This window comes from Hemibagrus wyckioides, linkage group LG06 (genome assembly GCF_019097595.1).
Source record: "Hemibagrus wyckioides isolate EC202008001 linkage group LG06, SWU_Hwy_1.0, whole genome shotgun sequence".
In the NCBI taxonomy this organism is placed as follows: Eukaryota; Metazoa; Chordata; class Actinopteri; order Siluriformes; family Bagridae; genus Hemibagrus; species Hemibagrus wyckioides.
In genome coordinates, this window is record NC_080715.1 from 2,432,073 (window position 1) to 2,445,317 (window position 13,245).

The 13,245-nt window shown below is 45.7% G+C and overlaps 1 protein-coding gene across 6 annotated transcripts in view; it reads left to right on the forward strand.

Annotated features, from left to right (window-relative positions):
- Positions 1–13,245, forward strand: part of thsd7ba (thrombospondin, type I, domain containing 7Ba) — a 277,286-nt gene that overhangs the window by 53,537 nt on the left and 210,504 nt on the right. The gene's annotated exons all lie outside the window — the stretch shown is intronic.

The following is a 13,245-nucleotide window of genomic DNA, read 5'->3' on the forward strand; positions in this document are numbered from 1 at the left end:
TCTCCAACCAGCCGAGAAATTACATGATGTCTACCAAATGATGTGAGAGCCTTGAGTACACAGCTCCTGTCAAAAACATCAGCTTTTTATAAGAAAACATCAGATGTAATGATGATTATTTTACTGGAAAATGACCTCACTGAAGGTCTGGAGAAGACTGGACATGTAGAAATGCTATAATAATAACATTCCTGTGCATCATCAACATCATCACTACAAAAATAGCCTGGATAGGTTGATTGATTGATTGATTGATTGATTGTTCAGTCGGTCGGTCAGTGTCAGTTGGTGGCTTGATTGACTAGTTAGTTAGGTAATTAGTTCTTTGGTTGGTTTCTTGATTGATTGATCGTTTGGTTGGTGGTTGATTGGAGAGTTGATTGACTTGTTAGTTATTTGTTTGGTTGCTTGCTTGATTTATTGATTGATTAGTACATTGGTTCATTTTTTATTTATTCAATTCCACTGGTCCATTATTTGTCTATATTAATTATAATGCACTCTTCCCATCCATCATGTCTTAGTATATTGATGAGAAATGTCACTCAGTATTTGACACAAAGCTCCAGACTGTCAGCTTTAGGATTATAGGGCTATAGGGATTCTCTGACCTGTGCAGAGCTCTGTATCATACACTAACTGCTAATATACACATTACTGCTAACTGTTAATGTAGCCGTGTAACATAAACGCTAATTAACTCAATTATGTGTTTTTGAGGAAATAAAACACAGTAAAGAAAGACAGGACAGAATGAAGATAAACTCACACACAAAATAATCATAGAAAGGTCAGAGCCTGACAAATGAGCCGCTAATTAATTACCATGACAACCGGGAAAGCGGGGACAGGAAACACAGACCATATAAGGAGTGCTGATTTGAGTGACAGCTTTATAATTGTTGATGTAAATCATTATATTTTAGGTTAATGCTTGCAAATCATAAAGCTCTATAATATCTGGTGTGTATCTGTCTCTCTGCTTGTTTCCTGACTGTGTTTTATTTATTTTAATTCATTATTTTATTTTAATGCCCAGTAGCTCTGTTCCACTCTCACGTCGTAAATCTGTCTCTGTCCTGACGCGTCTGATGTTTATCTCCTTCTGTATTCTGTACAAATCGTCCTCGTTTAAAGACACGGCGAGGTTCAGCCGAGTCCGATCCTGCTGAAGGCTGCCTCAGATTGGATTGTTGTGAATGAACTCACGCTAAAGGGCAGTCTATCAGTTACGCGGTGAGGTTCCGTTATCGAGTCGAACGCGTGCCGATTTTCCGAACCGCTCATTTCATTCAGCTGCTCTGTGATCTGACATCCAAACAAACACCACCACACTCTTCCTCTTCCCCTTTAACCAGCGGCGTCTTCATCAGCTAACTGTCTAATATCATTAACCAAGCAGCTGGAGAGCTTCTTTAATACATAATGCTCATCAGTCTGCTGTTAATTCCTTCACTTATTATAATCAACAACAACAACAGATGCAGAGATGTTAAACTTTATTCCCAGAGCATGATTATTATCCTGAGACACCGAGAGTCAGAGTGACGTGTTAGTCTTTAAGAGCAGGAGCAATTAACACCGCGTGTTTCTGTCTGAATAAAACCTACAGATTCAAGGAAAAGGAAACAATGAGAGAAAGAGAGAGAGAGAGAGAGAGAGAGAGAGAGAGAGGGAGAGAGAGAGAGAACAAAGGAATTAAAATGAAGGACGATTTTCTTTCAAATGCAGTAAGAAAGAGCCGATTCTGCAAGAAGTCTGAAACACCAGTAAGAAATTGTGTGAGTAAAAAGAAGGACATTTTGATTAAGATAAAAAATAATGAATAAATTATTAAATAAATAGAATTATAAGACACGCAAATGGTTCAAATGTACAGAGAGAGAGAGAGAGAGAGAGAGAGAGAGAGAGAGAATTTTATGAAAGAACTAAAGCTGAACTTCTGTGAAAGTTCTCATTGTTCTGAAATAAATCCAGAGCAGAGATCCAGGACGTTCTGAAACCATGGAAGAGCTTTGGGTTTTAATGTCAAAACTGTTATCAGAGGGCTCCACCGGGTCATCATCATCATCATCATCCTCCAGGTCTTACTGAGGCGTGCTCCAGCTCTGGTCACATGCTGAGATGTAGAGCTTGTTATCTGGCTGAAGGTCAGGACAGCATGTGGAAAAGCTTTCCAATAAAATGTTTCTGCTGTTTCTCCGACATGTCCACTCATAATCGCACCAGGGCTCCTCCAGGGTTCTTCTCTGATAGACGAACACTTGCTGGAAACAAACAGAAGAAATCTTTAAAGGGAAAGGGAGTCTGTTAAAAGAAACACGTTCACAGATCAGACTCGAGTGGACATCAAAGACATGGAAGAATTTCTACCTGGTGTTACGAATGTGTCTGACCGCTTTAATCGGATTTTATACTGGAGGAACTCACATTTACGACATCAGCCGTCTGCTGCACTCGAGTTCAGGTAGAAACGTCACTCATGTGGTCTGATAACGAAACTCACAACATGAAATGAAAGAATCAAATGAAATCCAGCTGCTTTCATTTCTCTTGGTCCAGCAGATCAGTCTTCAGCCTCCAGTCCTGACTCGAGTCCATCAGCCGGTCCTTCATTAATATCCGAGACGTGTTCTCTTCTCACTACACGTGTGATGTGACGTGATGTAGAATGAGTCCAACTGTGAGTGTGCTGTGAGAGATCGGATAATGCATCAGCCCTCCTCGTCATCTTTCATTTCGAGTCCAAACACTTTTATGTTTCCGTCTTTTCTAATTCTATTCTCCCCTTTTCATAGCAGGATTAGATCGTTTTATTTTTAATTATTATTGATGAATTTCAGAGTTTTGGAATTTTCACTATGTCCCTTTTCTGCTTTAGTGACACTAGAACAGATCAGACATGAGATCAGACTTCCTCTACGCTCAATATCACTATCACATGTCTGCTTACGTGAGAAAAAGTGCAGAATATTTAATAGGAATTATTCATACATGTACTTTATTTCTTTTAAATATTTAAAACCTTTGTTTTTTGATGGTAAAAACCGTGTTCTCAGACATTTGGACCTCTCTGTATCTGATCTAAAACCACTACACAGAACATCTCCCCCACAGTTCCTTCACTAATCCCTCGTCTGATGTCTCTTCAGGAGAGAAACACATTCTTAATCGCTTTCTAAACGTCTCACTCTCTTCCAGACGATCTGTCCGATCCGACTCCTCCTCCGTCTAATCTGATATCTCTGAGCGTTTTTACGATGTTTTCCCCCCCAAATAACCACAATGTTCTTATGAGTGTTTGAGGGAAATGTGTATTTATATTTACTTTGAGTTTGAGCTTTGTGTGTTGCAGGAATGTTCTGAAAATGTTCTTGGAAAAACATTACAGTTTAAACGTTCCCAGAAATGTTCCTAGAGCCATGATAGGTAGAAAATGAAAGTTCTGCTGGAATGAAGTGGAACTGTGTTAGTGTTTGAGCTGAAGTGTGTGTGTGTGTGTGATTCAGTTCTCAGGATGTACACGCTTGATTTTAATTGTTCTGGCCCTGGTGTTGCTGTGATGCTTTCATCAGACTAATTGAAGCGAGGTGAATGTGATTTTGTTTTCCGGGGATTGGATTTTCCGTCACGGATCGATTTGAAGCCGGAGCGAGCGAGGGAGCGGGCCGGTACGATGCGGAGGAGTTTGCCGGATTGGTCTGTTCGGCTGTTTCATATTTATCGTGTCTAAAAACATTAGCATCTTAATTAATCATGCTAATTTGGGCATGAATTGAAAAAGGCTGAATCTCACACACCGACACACACCTCGGATATTTCACTCTCACTCCGCCGCGAGACGTTCTGTTTGTCTAGAACATGGGTTCCGTCACTCAGGTTATGGTGTTCGGTGTAGTGTGAACTCTGTCCTGCCTGAAGACGTCCAGCTTCACCTCGGACTGATACAAACCTCTGACACTGGAGACTCTGGTAAGGAGCTGTGGAAATTCAGTTGCTATGGAAACAATAACGTGTGTCAGAACTGGTGTTCTAGAGAGTGAATCAATTAATCACCTTCTGACCAATCAGAGTCCAGACCTCTGACAGATTTGCACTGACAGGAAGCACACGGTGTCTGTGTGAAGGAAGAGGAGACAAGACACCGAAACATCACCGCCTGAAAAGAGGGGTCAAAGGTTATGACCTCAATCAGCCCCTTGCTTACTGTGAGGCTCTTAGACTCGCTTCCTGTACGTGTGTCAGAGATACGAACGGAGGAACAAGGTGAAGCAAGGGCAAGTCATCTCACACACACACACACACACACAATGAAACGAGCACAGAATTCAAATGCGCATTCTACACGACTGAATCTTTTCTCGCTTCTTTCTCCTTCATGCTTCATAGAAATACAACTGAAACATTTTATCTGTCCGTCGCCGCAGCAGGTTTATATTAACGTTCTAATACCTCATGGTTGCTATAGTAACCGCTCAACGCTGTGGCGTGTACAGCTTCACGTAAATGCATTACGAATCGTGTGTAAAAGGAGATCAGAAGGTTATTAGTGTATGGTGTGGAAGGAGTCTCCAATGTCAGTGCTGTGTATCAGTCAGAGGTAAAGATGGAACTTTAGGTTCTCCAACATCTTCAGGACAGAGGAACATGCAAGAGGAGTTTGAGAAGCGACAACGTGCCATGTAACTAAAAATGGATCAAAATATGATTCAATTAACCCTGCACCGAAGAGAGGTTGAGCACTCAGGGTTCAGGAGAACACAGGAGAGGTTGAGCAGCATGAGCACTCGGGGTTCAGGAGAACCGAGGAGAGGTTGAGCAGCATGAGCACTCGGGGTTCAGGAGAACCGAGGAAAGGTTGAGCACTCGGGGTTCAGGAGAACAGAGGAGAGGTTGAGCAGCATGAGCACTCGGGGTTCAGGAGAACCGAGGAAAGGTTGAGCACTCGGGGTTCAGGAGAACAGAGGAGAGGTTGAGCAGCATGAGCACTCGGGGTTCAGGAGAACCGAGGAAAGGTTGAGCACTCGGGGTTCAGGAGAACAGAGGAGAGGTTGAGCAGCATGAGCACTCGGGGTTCAGGAGAACCGAGGAAAGGTTGAGCACTCGGGGTTCAGGAGAACAGAGGAGAGGTTGAGCAGCATGAGCACTCGGGGTTCAGGAGAACCGAGGAGAGGTTGAGCAGCATGAGCACTCGGGGTTCAGGAGAACCGAGGAGAGGTTGAGCACTCGGGGTTCAGGAGAACAGAGGAGAGGTTGAGCAGCATGAGCACTCGGGGTTCAGGAGAACACAGGAGAGGTTACATCACCAGGTTACATCACCTGTACATCACCAGAGGTCACTACATCGGGAAATGCATCGATGACGTGACTGTCTCCAAGACCATCACAACACGCTCCAACCAGAAGCCATGGATGACTGCAGAAGTGCGTGCTCTCCTGAAGTCGAGAGACTCTGCCTTCAGATCAGGGGACAGGGCGGCCTTAAAAACAGCAAGGGCCAAACTGTCCCGAGCCATCAGAGAGGCGAAGCGTGCACATGCCCAGAGAATCCACGGCCACTTCCAGGACAGCAGAGACTCCCGGCGCATGTGGCAGTGCATCCAGGCGATCACCAACTACAAGACAACTTCACCTGCCTGTGACAGTGACGCCTCCCTTCCAGATGCGCTGAACGACTACTCGGTTTGAGGCACAGAACAACACAACAGCGAGGAAGACCATCCCTCCTCCTAATGACCCAGTGCTCTGTCTCACCACGGCTGACGTGAAGAGAACTCTATACAGAGTTAACCCACGGAAGTCTGCTGGACCAGACAACATTCCTGGCAGAGTTCTCAGGGAGTGTGCAGAGCAGCTAGCAGATGTCTTCACTGACATCTTCAACATCTCGCTGAGCAGCTCCATCATCCCTACGTGCCTCAAGACAACGACCATTGTCCCTGTGCCAAAGAAGTCCACGGTTTCCTGCCTCAATGACTACCGTCCCATTGCACTCACACCAATCGTGATGGAATGCTTCGAGAGGCTCGTCATGAGGCACATCATGTCACAGCTACCACCCTCGCTGGACCCCTTGCAGTTTGCGTATCGTCCTAACCGTTCCACGGAAGACGCCATCACCACAACCCTCCATCTGGCCCTCACACACCTGGACTGCAAAGACTCCTACGTTCGAATGCTGTTCATAGATTTCAGTTCAGCATTCAACACAATCATCCCTCAGCAGCTGATTAAGAAGCTGAGTCTCCTGGGCCTGAACACCTCTCTCTGCAACTGGATCCTGGATTTCCTGACTGGGAGACCTCAGTCAGTCCGGATCGGGAGCAGTATCTCCAGCACCACCACACTGAGCACTGGAGCACCTCAGGGCTGTGTGCTCAGTCCACTGCTGTTCACTCTGCTGACTCATGACTGTGCAGCAATGCACAGCTCCAACCACATCGTCAAGTTCTCCGATGACACGACCGTGGTGGATCTCATCAGCAAGAACGACGAGTCAGCATACAGAGAGGAGGTGCAACATCTAACAGCCTGGTGAAGAGCCAACAACCTCTCCCTGAACGTCGACAAGACCAAAGAGATGGTTGTTGACTTCAGGAGAACACAGAGTGACCATTCTCCGCTGTCCATCGATGGCTCCTCTGTGGAGATCGTCAAGAGCATCAAATTCCTTGGTGTCCATCTGGCGGAGAACTTCACCTGGTCACTCAACACCAGCTCCATCACCAAGAAAGCCCAGCAGCGCCTCTACTTCCTGAGGAGGCTGAGTAAAGCCCATCTCCCTTCCCCCATCCTGACTGTGTTCTACAGAGGGACCATCGAGAGCGTCCTGAGCAGCTGCATCACTGCCTGGTTTGGGAACTGCATCGTCTCGGATCGCAAGACCCTTCAGCGGATAGTGAGTACAGCTGAGAAGATCATCGGAGTCTCTCTCCCCTCTATCACAGACATTTACACCGCACGCTGCATCCGCAAAGCCAACAGTATTGTGGCTGACCCCACACACCCCTCACACACACTCTTCACCCTCCTGCCATCTGGAAAGAGGTACCGGAGCATTCGGGCCCTCACAACCAGACTGTGTAACAGTTTCTTTCCTCAAGCCATTAGGCTCCTCAACACCCGGGACTGAACTGTTCTACACTCTCACACACACTCTCACTCAGGACTGAACTGTTCTACACTCTCTCACACACACTCTCACTCAGGACTGAACTGTTCTACACTCTCACACACACACACACTCTCACTCAGGACTGAACTGTTCTACACTCTCACACACACTCTCACTCAGGACTGAACTGTTCTACACTCTCTCACACACTCTCACTCAGGACTGAACTGTTCTACACTCTCACACACACTCTCACTCAGGACTGAACTGTTCTACACTCTCTCACACACTCTCACTCAGGACTGAACTGTTCTACACTCTCACACACACTCTCACTCAGGACTGAACTGTTCTACACTCTCACACACACTCTCACTCAGGACTGAACTGTTCTACACTCTCTCACACACACACACACACACACACTCTCACTCAGGACTGAACTGTTCTACACTCTCACACACACTCTCACTCAGGACTGAACTGTTCTACACTCTCACACACACACACACTCTCACTCAGGACTGAACTGTTCTACACTCTCTCACACACTCTCACTCAGGACTGAACTGTTCTACACTCTCACACACACTCTCACTCAGGACTGAACTGTTCTACACTCTCTCACACACTCTCACTCAGGACTGAACTGTTCTACACTCTCACACACACACTCTCACTCAGGACTGAACTGTATATTAACTCTCTGTCTCTCACACACAGATACACACACTCTCTCTTGACTGTGTGGACGCACACACACACACACATAATTTATACTGTTCATTACTTACTGCACTACCTCTACCTGTCATCCGCTGCTATAGTTATATTTATGTTTATTCTATTTGCACTACCTCAACCGCTGCTGTGTATTTTTGCACAATATTTTTGCACAATACTTTTTTTTACATCATTTCACTTTATCTATTTTATTTCACTTACATTCCAGTACACGTTCTTTTATTTCTTTTCGGTGCTAAGTGTCCTGTGTTCTTTTGTGTTGTCTTTATTGTATTTATTGTCTTTTTTGCACTGTCTTGTCTATGCTCTGTTTGCACCTAGCTGCACACTGTGCACTTTACGTGGCTAAGACAAACTTCTGTCCTAGCTCTGTGGTGTTGTTTGTTGTTTTGTGTTGAACTTGTTGTTGTATGTTTATGTAGCACCAGGTCCTGGAGAAACGTTGTTTCATTTCACTATGTACTGCACCAGCTGTATGTGGTTGAAATGACAATAAAACCTTCTTGAATCTTGAAATCTTGAAGGTTAAACAGCATGAGCACTCGGGGTTCAGGAGAACCGAGGAGAGGTAGAGCAGCAGGAGCACTCGGGGTTCAGGAGAACCGAGGAGAGGTTGAGCACTCGGGGTTCAGGAGAACAGGGGAGAGGTTGAGCAGCATGAGCACTCGGGGTTCAGGAGAACCGAGGAGAGGTTGAGCACTCGGGGTTCAGGAGAACCGAGAAGAGGTTGAGCACTCGTGGTTTAGGAGAACAGAGGAGAGGTTGAGCAGCATGAGTACTCGGGGTTCAGGAGAACCGAGGAGAGGTTGAGCACTCGGGGTTCAGGAGAACCGAGGAGAGGTTGAGCACTCTGGGTTCAGGAGAACCGAGGAGAGGTTGAGCACTCGGGGTTCAGGAGAACCGAGGAGAGGTTGAGCACTCGGGGTTCAGGAGAACAGAGGAGAGGTTGAGCAGCATGAGCACTCGGGGTTCAGGAGAACCGAGGAGAGGTTGAGCACTCGGGGTTCAGGAGAACCGAGAAGAGGTTGAGCACTCGTGGTTTAGGAGAACAGAGGAGAGGTTGAGCAGCATGAGTACTCGGGGTTCAGGAGAACCGAGGAGAGGTTGAGCACTCGGGGTTCAGGAGAACCGAGGAGAGGTTGAGCACTCTGGGTTCAGGAGAACCGAGGAGAGGTTGAGCACTCGGGGTTCAGGAGAACCGAGGAGAGGTTGAGCACTCGGGGTTCAGGAGAACCGAGGAGAGGTTGAGCAGCATGAGCACTCGGGGTTCAGGAGAACCGAGGCGAGGTTGAGCAGCATGAGCACTCGGGGTTCAGGAGAACCGAGGAGAGGTTGAGCACTTGGGGTTCAGGAGAACCGAGGAGAGGTTGAGCACTCGGGGTTCAGGAGAACCGAGGAGAGGTTGAGCACTCGGGGTTCAGGAGAACCGAGGAGAGGTTGAGCAGCATGAGCACTCGGGGTTCAGGAGAACCGAGGCGAGGTTGAGCAGCATGAGCACTTGGGGTTCAAGAGAACCCAGCAGGAGAACGCTGTGGAGCTCCCCCTCATCCTGAAAGCAGCTTTTTATCCCGTGATGAATACCTCAGAGTTCAGCTCTGACCCAGAAAACATTCCTCTCTGCTCCTGAACAACAAGCCGCTCTCAGCCAATCAGAGCACTCGGCTCAGAGCTCCTCTTAATGAAGAATGATGGAGTGGTTCTGAGGAAAAAATAAGGTTTGGAATGGTTTTGAGTTTTCTAAGCAGCAGAATGAAAACAGTTCCTGGTAGAGCGCTCAGCTTTCTCCAGCTGACTGTGTGCCCTCTATTACTGAGCTCTTACACAAGCTGCAGCGTTTATTCAGGGAGAGAGAAGAAAAGGCCCAGAAATGACCAACTCTACTCTAATACACTACAGCTGCTCTGTCTGACCTCAGCCATCACGCTTAGTCTGATTTATTTTCATCTATTTATTTATTTACCTATTTATTTGTTTTTTAAGTAATATTTTGTCTCTCTTTCTTAATTTTTTAAAATTCTGTTCCTTTCTTTCATCTCCTTTACTCCTCGCTTTCCTTTCTTTCTGTCTCTTTCTTCCTTTCCTTTCCTTTCCTGTCATTTGGCTGATGACACTTCCCTTCCTTTTCCTTGTCTTATCCCTCAGGGTGATAGTCACAGTGAGGTTTATAGAGAGTTTTGAGTGAGAGTGAGGTTACGTCTCTGTCACATCCACCACTGTGTCCTTAAAACATCTGGACATATGTAAACACACTCAACTGAGGCTTTAAAGACAGCAGACTTTGTCTCTCTGTCTCTCTCTGTCTCTCTCTCTCTCTCTCTCTCTCTGTCTCTCTCTGTCTCTCTCTGTCTCTCTCTCTCTCTCTCTCTGTCTCTCTCTGTCTCTCTGTCTCTCTCTCTCTCTCTCTCTCTCTCTGTGTGTCTCTGTCTCTGTCTCTCTCTCTCTCTCTCTCTCTCTCTCTGACAGGTGATGATTAGGAGTCAGTGATGTGGGTGGAGGAGAGCAGCAGCAGCAGTAGTTCAGTGTGTTGAGGATGTTGTAGTTGTGTCTCAGACGGATGATGACAGTCGATAAACTGTCAGAGCGACGCTCGTCCCAAAACACTAAAATCACAGAGTAACACTGTGTGTACATAACGTTCACACCAAAAACAACAACAAGCTGCTTTCTGAAGTTCTCCTTTCTTTCCAGACAAAAACACATCATCATCATCATCATCATCATCGTCATCATCATGTCATAGTGAAGAATCTCACCAGGGAAATTAAAGCCTCGGTCTGTAAACCAGGTTCACACTGAACACAGTCTGAAGCACAGAGTGGATGTCAAGTGGGCGGGGCCTCAACACTCACAAGGCTGATGACACTAGCCCTTCCCATATAGATTTTATAACTAACCTATTGAGAAACCGCTCCCCTAGTGAAAGAATATTAAAGTGAGTGAAAGCTAACCTAGCAGGCTAAAGCTAACCTAGCATGTAAAAGCTACCTCATCATGTAAAAGCTACCTAGCGAGTGAAAGCTAACCTAGCGATAGTCGCTGTGAAACTCTATAATGTTTCATTTGCTTCATGGATCCTGATTTTGTTGCATCAGAGGTGGAGTCTCACACAGAGACTCATGCTTAATTTGAATATTAGGCCACACCCACCAGCACCGCCTCAGATCCGTCTGATTCTCTGCAGCTTCAGTGTTTTATCACGCTTTCGTCCTGTTTATTAATTGACTCTCAGCATCTAATAATCGCTCATATTTCAGAGAGCAGTTAAATGCTTCCTCGTTAACTCCCTCGTTCTGTTTAAGTGCTAATAAAGAGGCGTGATTTTTATCAGACCCTCACGTGTGAGATGCGCGTTATATTTCCGTCTTTATTGTGTTTTTAGATGGCCTCATTAATTATTCATGAGCCACCTCGACTTTTCGTTTCCCAGCACAGACGTGTTTGTGTGACCGAGTTTTCACGTTTATTGTCGCTGTGGTTTTGTGTTGCTCTTTTTAAAGGGCAGTCACTCGTTCACTCGATGGTTCGTTCGTTTCTCTCGGAGCCCGAGGTTATTGTGTCCATTTTCAGTGAGGTTTTGTGTTCGCTTGTGACTGTGGCTGCAGGGTGAGGAGTCTGATTTATATCTATACCTCCCTCTTTCCCTCTCTCTCCACCCCCTCCTGCCTCTGTCTCTCTCTCTCTCTCTCTCTCTCCTGCTCCCTTTCTCTATCTTTCCTTCTCTCATTCTCTCTCTCTCCCCCTCCGCCCCCCTCCCCCTCCACCCCCTCTCTCTCCCTCCACCCCCCCTCACTCCCCTCTCTCTCTCTCTCTCTCTGCCCCCCCCTCTTTGTTTTGCAGTAGGATATTAGCTCCAGTTTCACCCCGAGGCCTGCTGTGATGGATTGATGTGTGTTAGTCTATAAAACTCCCAGATCTTTCCATCTGTGATAAAACAAAATGCATCTGAAGCTTTAAACCTCATACATTTAAATTTAAACTCCTTCCAGTCAGAGTCATATATACAGCAGCACTTCACTTAAGGCTTGTCTTCATAGGAGCTACACAACACCTACATAAACCCTTTATAACAACTGGTATAAATATAAATCTCAGTATTGCCCTGCAGAATTTATCCGGTTCAGGACACCTCTTACTGCTGTGTGTTCATTGTGCTACACAGAAGATAAAGACAGTTGATATAAACCTTAATAAACCTTTATAAAGGCTTGCCTTGCGTTAGGACACTGAGATGCTACCAGTGTAAGGAGCTGCAATGTCATGAGGCTCTAATGTATGTCAACGCTGGCAGTGACATAACAACCATATGTCAACAAAATCATGTCACCTGACTCAGGTGTTATACCAACTTAATGACTGGTTATAACTTTCTAAGCCCTGAACAGCCTGATGATGATGGTGTTGATCTTGACTGTACAGTCATGTGTGGGTTGGGACTGTGGATGGTGTGTATGTAAATTATATTGTGTGTAGTTTGGGACATGCCCACAGTGTACTAATGATGGTGTTTATGTAGACTACACAGTGAATAGGGTGTATGGTTTGGGACACGCCCACAGTGTACAAATGATGGTGTTTATGTAGACTATACAGTGAATAGGGTGTATGGTTTGGGACACGCCCACAGTGTTCTAATGATTGTGTTAATGTGGGCTATATAGTGAATAGGGTGTGTGGTTTGGGACACACCCACAGTGCACTAGTGATGGTGTTTATGTAGACTACATATATTGGATAGGATGTGTGATTTGGGACACACCCACTCTGGACTGAGGATGGTGTGTATGTAAATTATATTGTGTGTAATTTGGGACACACCCACTGTGCACTGGGGATGGTGTGTATGTAGACTATATAGTGAATAGGGCGTGTGGTTTGGGACATGCTCACAGTGCACTAATGATGGTGTTTAAATAGACTTTATGGTAAATAGGATGTGTGTGATTTGGGACACACCCACTCTAGACTGGGGAAGATGTGTATGTAAATTATGTGTGTGGTTTGGGACACGCCCACTGTGCACTAATGATGGTGTTTATGTGGACTATATAGTGAATAAAGCGTGTGTGGGTTGGAACACGCCCACTGTGGACTGGTTATAGTGTTATGTAAATTATATGGTGTGTGGTTAGGGACACGCCCACTGTGGACTAATGAAGGTGTGGTATGTGGACTATATAGTGATTATGGTGTGTGGATTGGGACACGCCCACATTCAGAAAATCCTAAACATGGCATATATTGAAACTTATCATTTCAAATACAGATTTTAATCAGTAGCACTCTTGGGAAATTTATGCATGCTGTCTCTTTCTCATTCTCTCTCTGTCTCTGTCTCTCTCTCATTCTCTCTCTCATTCTCTCTCTCTCTCTGTCTCTGTCTCTGTCTC